This window comes from Callithrix jacchus, chromosome 15, assembly GCF_049354715.1.
Source record: "Callithrix jacchus isolate 240 chromosome 15, calJac240_pri, whole genome shotgun sequence".
Taxonomy (NCBI): Eukaryota; Metazoa; Chordata; class Mammalia; order Primates; family Cebidae; genus Callithrix; species Callithrix jacchus.
In genome coordinates, this window is record NC_133516.1 from 62163024 (window position 1) to 62178402 (window position 15379).

The 15379-nt window shown below is 45.5% G+C and overlaps 1 long non-coding RNA gene across 1 annotated transcript; it reads left to right on the top strand.

The window, feature by feature from the left end:
* Positions 1–2370: 2370 nt before the first annotated feature.
* On the top strand, positions 2371–4830 carry LOC144579438 (uncharacterized). The gene is made up of 2 exons (XR_013526932.1): positions 2371–2890; positions 4538–4830. It is a non-coding gene; the product is annotated as an uncharacterized LOC144579438 (long non-coding RNA).
* Positions 4831–15379: the final 10549 nt, after the last annotated feature.

Here is a 15379-nt window from a genome sequence, read left to right on the forward strand (position 1 = left end):
TTAAGTTCATCCATATCACAGGACTTACAAGGATTTCATTCCTTTTCAAGGCTGAATAATATTTCACTGCATGTACACACTACATTTCATTTATCCATTCATTTGTTGTTTTCACATCTTAGCTCTTGTGAACAGTTTACTTTTGTGTCTCTGAAGATCATTTGTTCTCTTTAGTAGTTAGAAATTCTTCTTTAGGAAGCTTCTTAGAGTTCACTTGTAGATTGGGACTAAGATGACCAGTTCTAACTACTTCTCAGGGGTATTGTGAAGATAAAGTTAACTCCTGGGTAAAAAAGTACTTTATAAATTCTTGCTGGGCATGGTAATCCCAGCACTTTGGGAGGCTGAGGTGGGCGGATCGTCTGAGGTCAGGAGTTCGAGACCAGCCTGAGCAACATGGAGAAACCCCATCTCTACTAAAAATACAAAATTAGCCAGGTGTGGTGGCGCATGCCTGTAATCCCAACTACTCAGGAGGCTGAGGCAGGAAAATCACTTGAACCTGGGAGGTGAAGGTTGCTGTGAGCTGAGATTGTGCCATTGCACTCCAGCCTGGGCAACAAGAACAAAACTCCATCAAAAAAGAAAAAAAAAAAAAAAAAAGGAAAGTACTTTATAAATTCTAAAATGTGTCTACAGTCATACTACCCTGAACGTACTCTATCCTGTCTAACTTCTAAAATGCCCCAAAGTAAAAACAGAAAAAATGTTTTTACTTTGTTTGCACTATTTGCTTAGCTTTTCCCCCCATGCAGAAAAAAAAGAACCCTACCCTAATTCAAATTATAATAAAATCTAGACGGAAATTTTCCAAATGAATGAGGTTTTCCTGGGATGTTTGTAGACACTGCAGTCTCTCTGTTCTTTCCAAAGCAGAGTTCAAGTGTATTAAGTGCTTACCATGGACTGGGACACTATTCTGTTCATTACTAAGCATTAATTTACTAGCTTTGGGACATGGATAAGTTACTTTACCTCTGTGCCTCAGTCTCTCCATCTGCAAAGTAGGAACCAAAGGGATAGAACTGACCCCACTGAGTTGTTATATTAAATGAGGTAATAACGATAGTGGGCTTAGAACAGTGTTTGGCATACAGCAGGCCACTAGTGCTACTTGCATTGATGTTATTACATGTTTCTGATTTGGGATTATTTTTATCCTCATCTCACATTATTAACACATCATTAAAGATTAAATGCATGGTCTTGGCGGTGCAGTAAAAACGCATCAATTTCAAAGAAAAAGGGCCCTGTCTACCATGTTAATTGATGTTTTTCGAGGCTGCGTGTTAATGGTAAAGTGTTCTAGTTTAGGACTCAGATTTGATTTTACTTCCCAGCTTGTCTCACATTAACTGGGTATTCTACTCTGTAAAATGGGGATAACATCTACTCCATAAGGTTGTGTGGAAGCCACAAGGTCATGCCTGTGCAGCTTTGCAAGGCTCAATACATGCTGACTAGCAAGTTATCACCCTTCTCTCTCTTCACGTGGCATAGTCTGGCTGCTCAGGAAATGCTTGCCAAAGTTAATTAAAACAAACATTTTGGCTGGGGGTGGTGGTTTCTGCCTGTAATCTCAGCACTTTGGGAGGCCAAGGCGGGTGGATCACTTGAGGTCAGATGTTCGAGACCAGCCTGACCAACATGGTGAAACCTTGTCTCTACTAAAAATACAAAAAAAAGTAGCCAGTCATGGTGGTATGCAACTGTAATACCAGCTACTGGGGAGGCTGAGGCAGGAGAGTGGATTGAACGAGGGAGGCAGAGACTGCATTTGAGACACTGCACTCCAGCTTGAGTGACAAATCGAGACTCTGTCTCAAATAACAACAAACAAAAAATAAAACAAGCATTGCTTCACTGACAGTGGATGAGACCACTGACTCTTAAGAGGGTCATGAGATGCTGATCTATGGCAAGGTAAGAAAAAACCCAACCCTACCCAAGTAAACCAAACCAAATCACAGAGGCTTGAAAAGTCAACTCTCCCAGCCTCCTGAGGTCTTAAGTCTGGAGCTTTAATTTTCTCTGGCTTGTTTCTAACACCCTCGGGCAAGTGTGCTTTGAAAACTTGACGATCAGGTACAATCTGGAAGGTGGGCCACAGGGTGCCCCCAGAGCAGAATCCAGGAACAGTGGTGGCCCAGTCTCTTGGGACCTGCATCCTGGAGCCAGGGGTTTCCTGAGTGGGCTGTGCCCGGGTCACTTCCCGGGGGCGGGTTAGTCTCACTGAGGCTGCCAGGATGCTCTTGGTCTCCTAGACAACAGAATGTGTGATCGAGGTGATGCAGCAAATAAGTAGTGTCATTCTGCGAAACCACCATCCCCCCACCGCCCCCTCACAGCCGGGCCCCAGCCGCAGGAAGTGGAATTCTTCTGGGAAAGCGACTGACGTCGCCGGTGGCCGCGGTCCCTGCCCCTGCCCTGGCAGGCGCTGATGCAAGCGCAGCCTCGTGCCTGCGGGCAGGCTGTCCCGGGGAGCTGGCGCAGCGCTCTCTCCGTCTTGCTCCCTTCCGGCCACCCCCGCCCGGCTTTCCCTGTGAGAAATCAACAGCTCCTGGGTGTTTTCCCACCGAAAGGCCCAGCGTGGGGTGTGAGGGGTGGGGCTCAAGTGTCTTTGCCCAAACCCGTTCTTCTCCCAGACTGGGTTTGGAAGAATCCCAGCATCTCAACCTGGCCGCCTGTCTAGGTCAATATGAAGGGCTCTCGGTGCCTCCAGCTGCTCCCTGAGGACAGCCTGGGTGGCCTGAGATACCTGGTGCCAGTGGTGCCAAGGAAACCTTCCGGATCACTAGGGAACCTTGTGTCTGGATGGGGAGCAGTGAAAGGCCTCTGGGGTGGAAGTGGTCCAGCTGAGGCTGGTCTCCATCGCCTTCTGCTGGCAAACGTAAGAGTTGCTCTGAAATTTCTGCTGAGACCTCCCGGAGGCTTCGGGAGGGCTGGGAGGCGGGGCGCGGCCTGGAAGGTTAGAGGTCACCGTTTTCATAAAGCACACCGGGAAACTGAGGTTCAGAGAGAGCAGGGTACCTGTCCATAGTCCCGCACCTATTCTAAGACCAAGGCAGGACCAGCATTCGCAATGAACCTCGCTGTACAATCTCTATGCTTTTTTCTGTTTTTTTTTTTTTTTTTTTTTTTTTTTGTTGTTTTTGTTTTGTTTTGTTTTGTTTTGAGACTGAGTCTTGCTCTGTAGCCAGCCTGGAGTGCAGTGGTGCGATCGCGGCTCCCTGCAACCGCCACCTCCCAGGTTCAAGCAATTCTCCTGCCTCAGCCTCCCGAGTAGCTGGGACTACAGACGTTGGCCACTACGCTCCGGTGGCCAACTAATTTTTGTGTTTTTAGTAAAGATGGGGTTTCACCATGTTGGCCAGAGTGGTCACTCCTGACCTCAAGTGATCCTCCTGCCTCTGCCTCCCAAAGTGCTGGGATTACAAGCGTGAACCACCACGTCTGGCAACAATCTCCATGCTTTTTAAAGCCAGAAGTCTTGGCTCCTTCTCTGTAAGCCTTGCCTCCTGTGAGGTCTCTCTCCATCACCGCATCCCAGCAGTGGTTCCAAGTGTGGTTCTGGACCCCAAGACTTTCAGGGAGTATGTGAAGTCAACACTAGTTTCATAAGAATACTAAGAGGATAGTTGCCTTTTTTCCTTTTTCTCTCCCATGTGCATGGTGGAGTTTTCCAAAGATCACATGACATGTGACACTGCAATAGACGGACTGCAGAAGCAGATATGAGAAGCCAGCTGTCTTCTATTAAGGAAGACACTAAGGAGATTTGCAAAGATTGAAACCATGCCATTCTTCTTACTCATTTTTTTGTTCATTTTAGAAAATACACCTATTTTCATAAAACATATGTTAATATATAATGGGTTTAATATTATTATTATTATTATTTGAGACGGAGTTTCGCTCTTGTTACCCAGGCTGGAGTGCAATGGCGCGATCTCGGCTCACGGCAACCTCCGCCTCCTGTATTCAGGCAATTCTCCTGCCTCAGCCTCCCGAGTAGCTGGGATTACACCACGCCCAGCTAATTTTTTGTAGTTTTAGTAGAGACAGGGTTTCACCATGTTGAACAGGATGGTCTCGATCTCTTGACCTCGTGATCCACCCGCCTCAGCCTCCCAAAGTGCTGGGAATACAGGTGTGAGTCACAGCGCCCGACCTTAAAAGCGATTCTTTTAATAAGCATTTAGTAAGATATGCTAGGGGCTGCATTGCTGAAAGTTACTTGGAAGACAGGTATTATGCTTATTCAGCCATAATTCTGGAATCAGCTAGAATCATCCCCAAATCTCAAAGCATGGTAGATAGTTGAATGGTAGGAATTTCAGTTGTCATAAAAAAAAAAAAACTTTACTGGGTGCAGGGGGAGGATTTCTAAATATGCCATATAACATTCTTGCAGTGAGGTGGAAAATATATTTAAAACCAAACCCTTTGTAACTGCTTCTGCAATCTAAATTGGGGTGGTAGTATAATTTACATCAGTGGAAAAATGAATCTCTACACTGGGTCTTTCCACTTACAGAAGGGAAGAAAGAAGACTGACGTTGTAAAACCTCTGCTTTTCGGGTTACATTGCCAAACAAGGGAGTACAAACTCAGCAGCCTCCAGGAGCCAAAGCGGTCACACAAACAAGAGAGGCCGGTGGATTCCGGAGAAGAGGGCCAAGCTTCCTGCCTGGCCAAAGCGGGCAGCTGCTACTCAACTATTCGACTTTAACTTATTGCTGCCATGTTTGATTGAAGACAGAGTTGTTGACTCTTCCCATTTTTTGAGAGAAGCACGAAACCAGGATTATAAATAAAGTGTATTCTGTTTGTTTGTTTGTTTTGTTTTTAAATGTCAGAAAGAAAATCAGGCTGGGCACAGTGGCTAACGTTTATAATCCAAGCACTTTGGAAGGCCAAAGTGGGTGGGTGGATTGCTTGAGCCAAGGAGTTCAAGACAACCAGCTTGGGAGATCCCATCTGTCCCTTTTTTATTTCCTTCCTTCCCTCCTTCCTTCTTTCCTTCCTTTCTTCCCTCCCTCCCTCCCTCCTTCCTTCCTTCCTTCCTTTCTTTCTCTCTTTCTTTTCCTTCCTTCCTTTTTCTTTCTTTCCCTCCCTCCCTCCCTCCCTCCCTCCCTCCCTCCCTCCCTTCCTTCCTTCCTTCCTTTCTTTTCTTTCTTTCTCTTTTCCTTCTTTCTAATAGAGACCATGTCTCCGTTAGAAAAAAACAAAACAAAACAAAAATGAAGGCTGGGCATGGTGGCTCATGCCTGTAATCCTAGCACTATACAAGGCCAAAGAAGGTGGATCACCTGAGGTCAGGAGTTTCAGACCAGCCTGGTCAACATGATGAAACCCTGTCTCTACCAAAAATACAAAAATTAGCCAGGCTGTAATCCCAGCTACTCAGGAGGCTGAGGCAGGAGAATTGCTTGAACCCAGAAGCTGGAGGTTGTGGTGAGACCAGCCTAACCAACACGGTGAAACCTTGTCTCGACTAAAAATACCAAAACAACAACAAAAATATTAGCTGGGCATAGTGGCACACACCTGTAGTCCTAGCTACTTTGGAGGCTGAGGCAGGAGAATTGCTCGAACCCAGGAGATGGAGGTTACAGTGAACAGAGATTGCACCAATGCACTCCAACCTGGGTGACAGAAGGGAGGGAGGGAAGGAAGGAAGGAAGGAAGGAAGGAAGGAAGGAAGGAAGGGAGGGAGGGAGGGAGGGAGGGAGGGAGGGAGGGAGGAAGGGAAGGAGGGATGGAAGGAGGAAGGGAGGGAGGGAGGAAGAGAGGGAAGGAAAGGAGGGACACATACACACACACACACACACACACACACACTAAGCAAATTTTCCAAGTTCTGAGATCAAAGGATAGGAACAGAGTTAGGTGAGCCTTTCTTTAGCTAAGCACTGAGCACTGATGCTCTCCAAGGCATACCATCCCTGAGGGAAGGAACTGTGTCGCACCATTTCTATGTTGGAGCTGAGCAGACAGAAGTGATCAGCTTCAGCGAGGTGGCTCACACCTGTCATCGTGGCACTTCAGGAGGCTGAGGCAGGAGGATCGCTTTAGCCTGGGAGTTTGACACCAGCCCAGGCAAACATAGCAAGACCCTGTCTCTACAAAACACTAAAAAAAAAAAAAATTGTCTGGGTGTAGTGTCACGTGCCTGCAGTCCTAACTCCTTAGGAGGCTGAGATGGGAGGATCACTTGAGTCCAGGAGGCTGAGGCTTCAGTAAGCTGTGATCATGCTACTGCACTCCAGCCTGCGTGACAGAGTGAGACCCTGTCTCAAAAACAATAATAAAATAAATAAAGATTAAAAATTAAAGAAAAAGGTTATCACTGAGATGAGATGCAATTGAGATAAAATGGTGGGAACAGGACAGGCCTGGTGACTGAAAGAACACCAAGTCCCAGGAACTTTTAGACACACTTGGACTTAACCAAGGAGGTAGGTAGGGGCCTTCAGTCATTGTTAGGTTTCAAAGAGCAGGCAAGACCCCACTTGGTAAAGAGCCATAAGCCGTTACTCAGGGTCAGATCCTGATGCATCATTCACCTTATCTACCATTTGGGTGAAGTCATTTAGCTTCCCTGGGCCCCAGCTTCCTTTTAAAATGGGTAAAAATGACATCTGTGTCACCTTCCCCACAGGGTTCCTGTGAGGTATCATAAATGAGAAATGCTTTGTGAAATGGAGAGCTCCATATAAATGGGGGTACTGGTTAGCAGTTCATATTCAATTCATCTGCTCGGGAGGCTGAGATGGAGAATTGCTTGAACCAAGGAGGAGGGGGTTGCAGTGAGCCTAGACGGCAGCCCTGCACTCCAACCTAGGCAACAGAGCAAGACTCCATCTTGAAAAAAAATCATTTTGGTCTTTCATTAGAAGTATCTTGGCCGGGACCGGGCGCGGTGGCTCAAGCCTGTGATCTCAGCACTTTGGGAGGCCGAGGCGGATGGATCACGAGGTCAAGAGATCGAAACCATCCTGGTCAACATGGTGAAACCCCGTCTCTACTAAAAATACAAAAATTAGCTGGGCATGGTGGCACGTGCCTGTAATCCCAGCTACTCAGGAGGCTGAGGCAGGAGAATTGCCTGAATCCAGGAGGTGGAGGTTGCGGTGAGCCGAGATCGCGCCATTGCACTCCAGCCGGGGTAACAAGAGGGAAACTCTGTCTCAAAAAAAAAAGAAGTATCTTGGCTGGGTGTAGTGGCTCACACCTGTAATCCAAGCACTTTGGAGGCCAAGGCAGGTGGATCACCTGATGTCGTGAGTTCAAGACCAACCTAACCAATATGATGAAACCCCATCTTTAAATAAATAAATAAGAAGTATCTCTAGTGAATACCTAATATGTGCTACACATTTGGAATACCTTCATGAGCAAAAGACGCAAGGTATCTTGCCCTCCTGAAACATACAGGGCAACAATAGAAAAAAGATATTAAACAATTACAATACTGGATGCCAAAGGGGAAGCACTTTGGGCTGAAGGAGGAAAGAACACCTTAGCTGAGGCCTGAAGCATCAAGGAAGGTTGGGAGAGTGTTCCAGGCAAATGAAATAAACAGCAATGAGAAGGCCAGGAAGCAGAGCATGCATGAAGCGATGGAGGAGATGAAAGTAAATACCGTGTGGTCCAGCTTGGAGAGTAGGACAGGCAGCAGTGAGAAATGACACTGGGGAGGGGTCACGGACTAGACCACACAGCGGCCTTGTGAGTCATGTTGTCATATATAAATATATAACATATATTGTATATATAATTCATATGTTTTAATTATACATTAATATTTATCATCTGTAACTTCACACTGGGGAGGGGTCAGGGACTAGACCACATAGCGGCCTTGTGAGTCATGTTGTCATATATAAATATGACATATTGATAAATATATAACATATATTTTATATGTAATTTATGTTTTAATTATACATTAATATTTATCATACATAACTTCATATGTGTATTACCTGCAATATGTATAAATGCATGTATATATGTGTATCTATATAATTTTTCCTTAGAAACGAAACCAGTTTGAGCCCCACTAAAAAAAAAAAAATTAAAAATAAATTTTAAAAACCTAAACCAGAATGATTCATGATAGTGTTTCTTAAGCCTTATTGAGATATAATTGACATACAACAAATGACATACATTTAAAGTCTACAATTTGATGAGTTTTGACATTTGCATACACCTGGGAAACCATCACCACAATCAAAGAACAAAGAACTCCATCAACCTCAAAATTTACTCATGCTGGGCATGTGCAGTGGCGCATGCCTGTAATCCCAGCACTTTGAGAGGTGGAGGTGAAAGAATTGCTTGAGCCCGGGAGTTCGAGCGAGACCAGCCTGGGCAACATAGCAAGACTCCGTCTCTACAAAAAATACAAAAATTAGCCAGGCATCATGGTGCATGCCTATAGCTCCAGCTACTCAGGAGGCTGAGGTGGGAGGATCTCCTGAGCCCAGGAGGTCGAGGCTGCAGTGAGCCATAATAGTTCCCCTACATTCCAGCCTGGGAGAGAATGAGACCCGGCCTCAAAAAAAAAAAAAAAATTACTTCATGCTTTTTTTGACACCTCATTCCTGGCCCTCTCAGTCCCCTGGCAACCACAAATCTGTTCTCTGTTGCATTTTCTAGAATTTTGTAAATTGAATATATCATGTATATGCAATCATATAATCTGTACACTTTTATGGAGCTTCTTTCCCTCGTGTAACTATGGTGAGCATCATGCGTCTCACTGCGCGTGGTCTGTTCCTTTTCCTTGCTGTAGTATCTTGTACTGTTTTGAAATCTGTTTTCTTAATATATCAAGATAGCTGGGCTCTAGGTCAAATTGCCAAAGTACCAATATCAGCCATGCTATTTATAAGTGGGTAAGTTTGGGCAAAAAATCTCCATAAGTTACCCAGTTTCCCCTGAGATCAATGAATATGCCTGGAAAATGGGCTAATAGTAACACTCACAAGGGAGGCAGGTTGTGAGGGTTGAATGAGATGTTGTATAAGCCTGTGTATAGCAACTGCTCAATATAAGATACCAAGAATATGATTGCTATCACTATAACAATTCACACCTGGAACGTTTTAAGAAATCATCAGACATACTCGTGGAACACAGATGTGCCCCTGAGGGTAGGAGGCAGAGATCTGGGGTCAGGCTCCCTTCTGAGAACATCATGGGCTTCAAGGTGGTCAAACCTGGTTCCTTCATGCTTTTGGTCCCCAGATTCTCCTTCTAGGGAAGAATGGCATCCAGAAGTGGGGATTGGGTGGAAAAGAGATTAAAGAGTCTCTACAGACAAGAGAAAAGGGAAACTGGCTCACTGCAATCCATTTGGTCACCAGGCAGTCATGCCTCCTCATTTGAACCCCAAAGACCCATGTCTTCCTCGATTGCTCACTCAAATAACAGATTAAATCATCTCTAAGACGCAATGACTGTGTTCTGTTTTAAAAGAAGTGTTTCCAAGGCTCACATACAAAGGAGGTACCTGACTTGTGTCCTGACTACAGTGATATAAAAGTTATCTGCATTGATCATATCCTTCCTGAGCTCCACTTTATCATCTTCCCAGGCTAGGTGGTTACCAGCAAAGAGAGGCATGTGGTCTAATAGAAAAATATTCAGCCACCCCAGCTTTAGAGTCAGGTGAGTCCTGAGTTCAAATCCCACTCCCACCGCATGTCAGTACTTGTACTTGAGCCAGTAAGTTGAACTCCTCCAGGCATCATATTTTAAATGGGGATAAAAATGGCACCGAATGTCATGGATATGTTGTGAAGGCTAAAGAACAAGTGGAGTGGACTGCTGAGGAACAATAAGTTTACCCTGCGCTCGTGGCTCCTTGTAGTTTGTAATTAGTGGGTGACAGCTGCCTACTTGGTATATTCCTGAGTTATGTGTATATGTGAAACACCTGTGTATTAGTAAGAATCACCTGTCAAAGGGCAAATAAATATGTGGATGAATCTCTGCTCAGGGCCTTCAGTCCTGGAGAGCTGCAAGCCCTGCAGGCGCTCAGGCCATTGCTCCCCAGTAGAGACCTACTCTGTTGGGCTATCTGGGCGTCTGCCTCTCAACACCTTCAGCCTGCCTGGGTAGGAGTCTCCTGAACAAGCTGGTTCTCAGCAGTGGACAGTCCTGAGCACAGTGCCTGGCACAGGGGAAATGCTGCATATAGAAAGTGAAAGGGCTACAGTCGACCTCTGGGGTGTGTGTGCATGTGGTACTGTGTGTGTTTTAAAATAAGCGTGTTCTCTAACTCTAAGCCTTCTGTCTTTATGGCCCTCCTGAAATCACACCTTGAACAGCAGCGTGCCTATTTTAGGCTTCTCACCAGCTGGACATGATGTCCCATGAGGAACAGTCAGAAGGAAGTGAGGATGTGTAAGCTAGGAGCTAAGTGGGACATCATCGTTGTCATCAGGAAGGGCTGCCATAGGAAAGGGGCTTTTAATTCACTAGATTTCACCCCCGAGGACTAAGACCCGTGGGCAAATGCCACCAGGAGGCAGAGGAAGAACTGTCTTGCTATCAGAGAAGTCAAAAAAAGGAAGGGGACTGCCTCAAAGCTTACTCAGCTGCTCGTGTGGATGTGTTCAAGCTGAGGCTAGATGACCAGGTGTTAAAATGTGGTCAAAGTGATTCCCGATGTAGGAAGTTGGACCAGATGAGTAGCTTTCAGCTGGATACAGAGGAGGTGGTGGGAAGGGCTCTGGGTCTCCACACTCTCATAGCTACCACAGCACTTCCTCTTTTGTCTGTTTTATATATTTGGGTTCCTGAAGACTTGAAAAGAAGATTAGAGCTATTTAAAATGGAAGAATTTTTTTTAAAGCTGCTGGCCTGGATGACCTTTTGAGGCCTCTTTGAACTTTGGGGCTCCAAGTCAATGATTCAGAATATCCTGTGACCTTGTGTATTTGTCAGGACTCTTTTTGGTTGCAAGTGTCAAAACTCCTCTCAGCGTGGCTGAAGCAAGAAGTGGATTGAAGGGACTTGAGAAACTTGCAGGGCTGTTGTAGTGGTTCACAGAACTGAAAAGCAGTACAGCAGCCATGGCCTCCGGGATGAGAACCAGCCACCCAGGGCTGCCCAAACTCTTTCTTCGTCTGGCTCTGCTTTTCTGACTTCTCTCCGTGTCAGCCTCCGGTGCACATGGCAGCCAGCAGCCGCAGCTATGGGAAAGAAATTTGGCTCAGGCCATCTATCTGGGTCCACATTTTGAGCTCTCAGTCACTTCTGGCAATGTAGAAGATACGGAAGTGGATAAAGTTCAAACAAAAAAATGGAACAAGGGAGCTAGGAGTGGTGGCATAGGACTATGGTCCCAGCTACTTGGGAGCACGAGGCTGGAGGATGGCTGGAGGCCAGGAGTTTGAGGCCAGCCTAGGTAAAACAGTGAGAATGCCTCTCCCCTGACCCTGTCTCTACAAAAAATATATATTTTAAATTAGCTGAGCATGGTGGTGCATGCCTGTGGTCCTAGCCACTTGGGAGACTAAGACAGGAGGGTTGCTTGAGCCTAGGAGTTTGAGGTTACAGTGAGATATGATCATACTACTGTTTTCCATCCTGGATGACAGAGTTACACTCTGTCTCTAAACAAAAAAACAAACAGTCTGGGTGCGGTGGCTCACGACTGTAATCCCAGCACTTTGGGTGGCCAAGGCAGGCGGATCACTTGAGGTCAGGAGTTTGAGACCAGCCTAGCCAACATGGTGAAACCCCATTTCTACCAAAAAATACAAAAATTGGCCACGTGTGGTGGCATATGCCTGTAATCCCAACTACTTGGGAGGTTAAGGCATGAGAGTCGTTTGAACCTGGGAGGCAGAGGCTACAGTGAGCCGGGATTGTGCCACTGCACTCTAGCCTGGGTGACATAGTGAGGCTCTGTCTCAAAACAAACAAGGAACAGGGTTCCTCAGTTTGGGGGCTGGTGAAAAAGAACACTGAACAGGAAGACAAGAGACTTGAATGTGAGTCCCCAAATCTGCTTGTGCTGCTATCAGCTGCAAACCAGAAGTGTCTTTTCAAGAGACAGATCCAACTGTCACTCCTCTGCTTGAATTATTTCAGTATCCCCAGAGAATGTTCACATCTCTCACCAAGGCCAGGAAGCTCACATGTGTTTGCTTCCTTCTGTAGCTGCCCTTCGCACCTCTCTTCACGTCTTGGCTCTGGGAATTTCTTACAGGTTTCGGGCTTTGCAAAAGCTGTCCTGTCTTCTGGAGTACCTGTTCCCTTCCCCATTTTTGAGGTCTTTCCCGCTGGTTGCAGCGTCATTTCTTTGGTGAAGCTGTCCCTGGTTGCCAGTAGGTCAGACCTTTTTGGCACACACCCTCAAGTCACTGTAACTTCTTCAAAGCACTTCCCTCCATGAAAATGAATGATTGCATTTAGGCTGGTCATTAGACTGTAAGATCTGTGAAGGGTCAGGGACTATTTGCCTTGTTCATCTGTATCCACAAACCTAGCAGAATGCTTAGTACCTAGTGAGAACCCATTAAGTATTTATTTATTTTATTATCATTCTTTTCAATCCTGCTCCTTTTGTACATTAAGTATGTATTGATAGACTCAACGAGAGTCTGAGAACCCACTCTTGGCCTCCATTTTCCCATTCGCAAATGTCAGGATTGTGTAGGTGTCCAATTCTAAGAGTATTCAACGTGAAGCACCTGAGTAAAGAGGAGCTAGTGTCAGTGGGTGGAATTTGGTTAAATCCCAGAGGGTGTTGCATTTTATTTGAAGCTTATGAAAGAAAAGGCTAGCTGGGGCCATCTGGTCTGGTAACAGGTGGACTCAAAAATGAAGAGGAGAAGTTCACTTAAAAAGCAGCCCTGCCTGCAAAAAAAACTCACACTCCGTCACTGAAGAAGGCTGTCACTGGTTTCTCTCTCTGGCTCTGACATATGCTTCAATCCCTCGCTCCTGAACGTGGTTGATATTCAGAGTTTGCTCCATGTGAGGAGAGCTGCTGTGAGAACTGCGAACAGTTTCTCTGAGAGCAATTAGCAGAAGAAGAATTCAGTGTTGCCTTCAGGCCCAGAGTCTGTGTACTGTGTGTCAGTGGTTCAAGTCTGGACACCACAGGCTCAGAGCAAGACAGTGGCCCTGGCTGTGCCGCAGAGAGACAGGATCTTCTGAGAATCTAGCTGTAATAAAGATCCTAGTAGCTCAGCGATAGGTGGGCATTTGTCTTGCCTCCAAGGTAGACTCTGGATACTGAGTTCAAATCCTGCTTCGGACTCTTATTGGTTATACAATCTTGGACAAATAACTGAACCTCTTCGGGCTTCAGTTTCTCCATTTGTCAAATGGGGATAGTAATAGTATCTACTTCTTTTTTAGTATTTATTGTTGATGTTGTTGTTTTCCTTGAGACAGAGTCTTGCTCTGTTGCCTAGGCTGGGGTGCAGTGGCACAGTCTTGGCTCACTGTAAACTCCGCCTCCCAGGTTCAAGGATTCTCCTGCCTCAGTCTCCCAAGTAGCTGGGATTACAGGCCCTGCCCTCACATCCACCTAATTTTTGTATTTTTAGTAGAGACGGGTTTCACCATGTTGGCCAAGCTGGTCTTGAACTCCTGACCTCAAGTGACCCACTCAACTTGGCTTCCCAAATTGCTGGGATTACAGTCATAAGCCACATCGCCTGGCTTGGGATAGTAGCAGGACCTACTTAGTATTGTAGTGAGAAGTACACTTTGTGTAAAGTTCGTAAAATGGTTCCAGGTCCATACTAAGCATCATATAAATATTTCTAGTAGTATGTTATGAAAAATCTTCTCAATGCCTAATCTGGTATCAGACAACTAGACCAGTACTTGTCAAATGGTGATATTAATATTAATAATTCAGTTTCTTTTAATTCAGCAATTATTGAGCTATATGGCAGGCATAGTGCTCGGCACTGGGGAATCCAACATGAATAAGAAATGCCTTAATCTTTAGAAAACAATGGATGTGAACAAATATAATGTACTGGGTGGAGTAGTGGGGTGGCCTCTCTATACTGCTGACACCTCAAATGGTTAGCCTAGGTGATGTAGCTGCTAGCCAGGGATCAGGAAATTCTTTTTTAAATTTATGCTATCTGTTTCACTGAAGAGTTCTCACCTCATATCTTGTATCATTTTTTAAATTTCCTTAAATTGGACTTCACCTTTCTCTGGTGCCTTTTTGATTAGCCTAATAATCGACCTTCTGAATTCTTTTTCTGGCAGTTCATGAATTTCTTCTTGGTTTGGATCCATCGCTGGTGGGCTAGTGTGATTTTTTTGGGGGCATGTTTAATAACCTTGTTTTGTCATATTACTAGAATTGTCTTTCTGCTTCCTTTTCATGTGGGTAGGCTGTGTCAGAGGGAAGATATGGGGTTCAAGGCTGCTGTTCAGATTCTTTTGTTCCACAGGCTGTTCCCTTGATGTAGTACTCTCCTCCTTTTCCTAGGGATGTGGCTTCCTGAGAGCCAAAGTGTAGTGATTGTTATTTCTTTTCTAGATCTAGCCACCCAGCAGGGCAACCAGGCTCAAGGCTAGTACTGGGGGTTATCTGCACAGAGCCCTGCGATGTGAGCTATCTTCAAGTCTCTCAGCTGTGGACACCAGCACAGTATTTGGGCTGTCTCCCAGGTCCTGCAGGAGCAATCTGCTTCCTTCAGAGGGTCTGTGGATTCTCCTGGCTTTCCTGGTATATTCTTGCAGTAGTTCTGGAGCAAAAGTTCACGATGCAAGTCTCCACATGCTGCTCTTTCCGTCTGAGCTGGAGCTGCAAGCTAGTCCTGCCTTCCATTTTTCCTAGGGTTCAGGAAATGGGACAGGGGGTGTTCAAGGATTGGGACCCCCTAGCAGAAGGATGTTGCATATTGAGAAATGTAGCCCTGTGAAGGGTCATGCCTCATTGGGGAAGGGCTGGCAGCTGAGGGTGGCCAGAGGTAGAACTCACAGTCTAGGGACTGGTGAGTGGTGGGTTATGAAGGACTGTGTATTTCTCCATGGTAAATGATGCACATAGAACTCCACCAGGCCTATCCTGGACTGTGGGCATCACATTTGTGGGCAAATTAGAACTGACCTAAACATCTAAAGTGAACACTTGGTTGAGTGACTTGGTGTTCACTATAGTGCTTAAAAACAAAGTGATAGGTTTATTTCATGGAACAGCCTTCAAGATATATTTTTGAATAAAGAAAGCTGATACAAAAGAGTATAATTCTATTTTTTGCATTAAAACAATGAAATGGGACCACCTTTGTTCAATCCCAGCACCACCATTTACTAGCTGTGTGATCTTGTACAAGTTCCTTAACTGACTTATCTCAACTGCTCAAGCCATAAC